Source organism: Macrobrachium rosenbergii, chromosome 2, assembly GCF_040412425.1.
Source record: "Macrobrachium rosenbergii isolate ZJJX-2024 chromosome 2, ASM4041242v1, whole genome shotgun sequence".
NCBI lineage: Eukaryota > Metazoa > Arthropoda > Malacostraca > Decapoda > Palaemonidae > Macrobrachium > Macrobrachium rosenbergii.
In genome coordinates, this window is record NC_089742.1 from 730,580 (window position 1) to 735,540 (window position 4,961).

General features: G+C 34.1%; 1 long non-coding RNA gene across 1 annotated transcript; it reads right to left on the reverse strand.

Moving 5' to 3' along the window:
* Nucleotides 1-3,725: 3,725 nt before the first annotated feature.
* On the reverse strand, nucleotides 3,726-4,492 carry LOC136849462 (uncharacterized). Its single transcript, XR_010856299.1, has 2 exons — nucleotides 4,314-4,492; nucleotides 3,726-3,806 (listed from the first exon to the last, which is right to left on the reverse strand). It is a non-coding gene; the product is annotated as an uncharacterized lncRNA (long non-coding RNA).
* Nucleotides 4,493-4,961: the final 469 nt, after the last annotated feature.

The window sequence follows — 4,961 nt, forward strand, 5'->3', positions numbered from 1 at the left end:
CTGATGATGTCTAGTTTTTCATATGACGCAGCCAAATGTTTCCTTGCACGAAAATTTGCACCAGTGCAGTGGTTTGATTACCTGGAGAGACTGGAAGAAAAGTTTCATTAAGATGCATAATTAGCTATTCAATGTGTGTTTATATGTATGCATGTATGTATGTATAGATAGATAGAAAGTAAAATACAGCAGCTGAACTACAACAATAACATAAACATAGTCAATCAGTTGTTAACGCTCCCTTTCTATATAGAGAGTCGAAGGTTCCCTCTTATCTTATTTATACAAACCAGATTAAATGTAGAGCACAAATGTTTAGTATTCCGAAGCCTACCTCCCGCCATCCAGACCTCACTATGTCCGGGGCTTCGGCTTATAATGAGGCGCGAGTTAGAGACAAGTTTAAGGTATTCTAATTTACTGACACCAAACCTCTGAACATTAGAGGAAAACAGAGGGACATCTGTATACAATCAGATGTATTTTTTCACTCCTGAAGAATGGTTAACAATTCTATATACAAATTAGGAAGAGATTCCAAATACATATGGTTAGACAGCTTGTAATGCCTACATACATTAGTAATTACAGTTATGACATAAAAGATCGCTTAAATCAAGATCGCTGGATCTGTTTCCTGAGAGTCTGGGTGAGCCATGTAGATTTTTGTTTTGAAACGAGGATGGCTTGAGGGTCCCGACGACAGGCCCGACGACAAACCCGTCACCTGCTTTCCGCAAGAACTCAGTTCTGTAAGGATATTTTCCTTTCATACTAAAGTTCGTTCTACATTTTAGTCTCGTCAGTTGTAAAGAATATATAATTTTTATAAAATATTTTGTAATATAACAGGAATTTCTCGACTTTTATCACTAAATATATCTGATATGATATTGAAAAATACGAGGGTCTTGATAGGAGGTAAATACAATGGATTACTTCTGAAACAAATTGGATGTATTGCCTTGAAATATGTTGGAAGAAAGAAAAGAAAAGGTTGAAAGGCGTCAGTACGGAAAGAGAGGAGGAAAAAAAGGTCTAAAGAAACTGCAACGACTACAAGGTTTCATTAAGAGATCCACCTGAGCCTTAGGTGATCGTAGTTCTTCTAATCAAGAAAAGCTCGCCTCAGAGGAACAAGCGACCAAAACAGAAACCCTTCTTCGGTAAAAAAAAAAAAAAAAAAAAAAAGTCGTCTATTTGATTAAGGCATCGTGCCAACTTTTTTCTCATTGATAAAGATAAGGAAGTATTTTGATGATTTTTGTGGATATAATTATTCCTACTGTACCACTTTTGCCCAATAAAAAGCTACTTTTATGTAATTTCACAAAAAAAAAAATTTATTCAAATAGTACTTTTATTATTTCTGAGATAATCTGACTATGAAGTATCAGTTAAGCCTGGGACTATTTTCAGTAAGGAAATGAAGTTGGTCTTATTTAATAAAGTAATATATAGCAATTTGATAACTACTGTAGGATTAAATTTGTTGCACAATTTAGACACAGTGTTGATATTTGTTTTGATAGCTTGCATACAAGTCACCACAGAAATTCTGACTATCAAGAAGATACGGCTTCACGCAGTACCATACTGTATTTCTAATTTAATTAGGAAAAAAATTACCGAAAAAGAATGATCTGTCAATTTTGTTCCGCACATTCCAACAATGATTGAAGCCTTCCTTGTATTACACGAGCTAAAACTTTTGAATGTAGTTTTGCTTCCGTTGTACTATTTTTATGAGCACGCTAAGCTGGCGATATTTGCTTTTTCATCTTTCGTTAACTTTTGCAATATTGTTGCTTTTATTACCTGTACTCGCACGCTTCCATGAGCTACATCAGTACAGGCTTCCAATAGAAGTTTAAACCCGGTAAATTTTAAAGGCGTCCAGTAATGAACATAATAACAGCGGCATTTTATGTGGTCTAATTCTTTTTATTATAATTTTGAATGTTAACGTAGCGAAACAAATTAATTACCATAGTAGATCTTAAGAAAGTTGCCAATCACATACATATTTTGTGCTACAGTTTATTTTTACTTGCCGAACAAAAGCTGAAATATTTGTTTGTAAACAAGCTGAGAAAAATACTGATGGATTGGACCCTGTCAGGAAATGTCAGATTTTTTTTCTCAAGTCAGAAATATCATGGCCCAAGGTAGATAATAACTATATGAACAGTTTAAAATTTAAGCAACTTGATCTATCAAAATGATAGAAATATGGTAGAAACTAAATGATTAGGAAAACCATACATTCAGTTAAACATAGTGCCAAGATTTAAAAAAAAAAAGGGAAAAGTGAGACGGAAGAAGAACATTAAGACCTAATCATGTTCAAGATGAAGGTTGGAGGAAGAGCTATGAGATTTTTATTGAAATCCTGTGATTTAAAACGATAATTTGCAACATGAACGTTAACGCAAGGATCCTTGCAACAAAGGACATTAGGTCTGTGTAGCATATTTATAAAATCACAACCATACTGTAAATGTTGCCAAAAGTTACCTGTCTATCCACATATTTTGAGATGTAATTATTTCTCCTCTTACATTTATTTGAATTTTGATATCAATGAGCAATTTGCACTAAACGCAAAAGTTTGTTATATTTTTTAGATAATGTTTTATGCTACAATAAACATATTTTGCTTAATACAAAGACGAATTTCACGCAGTTGCTATATAATTCGGAATTTCCGACAACCTCAATTTTGGTTGAAACTTAGGCCTTTCTCTCTACCATTCACTAATCTTTTACTCGCTATGACATGTTTTGTGACGCAAAAATGTACGGAGGATGAGGAGTGTAACATCTAGGAACTGAAAGATATCAGGGTGAAAAGGACGAGATGGGTCACTCTCTTCCCGGCAATTTTGTACGGAAAAAAATCTTTAATCTAGAATGCCATTCCTAGATCTTTCTTCCCCTCTCGCCCCGATCGTTAGAGCTGTTTTTTTGTTTTCTGAGATAAGTTGAACAAAGCCATGGAAGTCTGTCCCATGGTTGAGCAAGTATATGGCCTTGCTCTGCAGAATGTGCAATTGGGAGTACTGGGACGAGAAAAAACTCGAAGGAAATGAAATCTGGTCCCACCGATAATATTTCTGCTGTAAATATTTTGTGATTACATTTTAGACAGCCTGATAATCATGTGTTATAAAAGCTCTAAATAGCCGACGAAATAAAATGTTCAATCATAAAAGCCGTAGAAAATAAAATGTTCCATCATAAAAGCCGTAGAAAATAAAATGTTCCATCATAAATTTCATTAGAGAAAAATTTTCACATTCAACGAAATAAAATGTTCAATCATAAAAGCCGTAGAAAATAAAATGTTTCATCATAACAGAAACTTCATTAGAGAAAAATTTTCACATTCAATAAGTTACATCTTCAATCGCATCATGATTTTTGCGTTTAATTTCTTACTACGTTTCAGTAGAGTAGTATAAGGTAAAAGGTTAAACCCCCCAAAAATAAGAAAAAAGAACAAAAACTCAAACACAACCGTTACAGTTTTTTTTTTATTTTAATCGAAACTCGAAGATTATATCCGATAGCAAAGTCAAAATAATTTGGATGTTTTCCTTCCCTACTAAGTAGTAACCATTAGTAAGTAAGCTGAACACCTCTAAAAACTCTGAGATAATGTTCAAATCAGGTTGGAAGGAAAAATATGTTACATAGATGATATTTATTACATTAACTATACCTTTAAAATAACGTGGTTGCAGATAAACAAGGCAGTTTATGCAGATCGTAGGGCGTTTCCTTCATTCAGCTTCGCTCGCTGTCTGTAAAGAAAATTTCATGAAAATTAGCGTCGAAAATTGAAGATAATTTTTTGTAGAAAAATATACCCACAGGAATAATAACCCAAAATAAAATTACCTTACAATTGAGCAACTGAGGTTTACATTAGTAAAAGGAAGGAAATAAAGGGCCGATACATCAAAACCAAACAAAATTATGGAATGAACGGTAAACTAATATAAATTTCCGGGTCATAATATGGGAAACTATCCTTATAAATATGGTCACTCGAAACAACATTAATGTATATGATTCTCTTACCCAATTATTTACAATGTGTGTTTATGACTAAGCTAGAATTATTAGTTCGAGAGCTATATCACCTGAAAGGACAAGAGAATACAATATATCAACAACTGACCCACAAAACTATTACTGATCTTAAGCATGGGAATGACAGACAGGAAAACTTCAATGGGCAACACAAGGCACTAAAAGTTCGCAACGATAACCTTTACGAATAAGCCCTACTTATTCTCGGTACTCACCATTGTCGAACCTTGCACAAAGGCGTTGCAGATAGTTTCTGGCAGATGGTCACAGGAGGGTGACGACGACCAGGGATCCCAAGATGTGTCTTTAGCCTATCATAGGCATGGCGGAAGAATATAAATAGTATGGACCCTTCTTAGTGAATGAGGTCTCTGCTCTGACTGCCGGGCTACTTCTCTCCTCGTCGGCGGTTTCGCTCAAGTAAAAGCATACGGAAGAAGGAGGAGGAGGAATTAGCAAACTATCCATCTGGATAGTTTGGACGGCAGGAAAGACAGTTTGATGGTACAAAGCGTAGGGCAATCAAAATACCAAAGTGATAATTGTTACTAGTCTCTCCTGTCGCCATGTAAAATGAAATATTTTGTACAGTAAGACATAATAGGCTATGTATATTTGTTTCGCAGTTATTAGTCAGAAACTGCCTTTTCTAAATTAATCAAAAGTTATCTTTTCTAAATGCTATTTCAATTTATTTCTTTTCAAGTTATTTGAGATGCGCTAGATAAATATAACTAGCCGGTTTATAGCGATCTCTGATTTTATTTTTTTATACTTCTTTCTTGAATAAATAATGCATACAGATTTCCTCTCCTGCCAAAATCTTTTATTTTATTTTTATAAATCAACTTCGTTTTAACCTA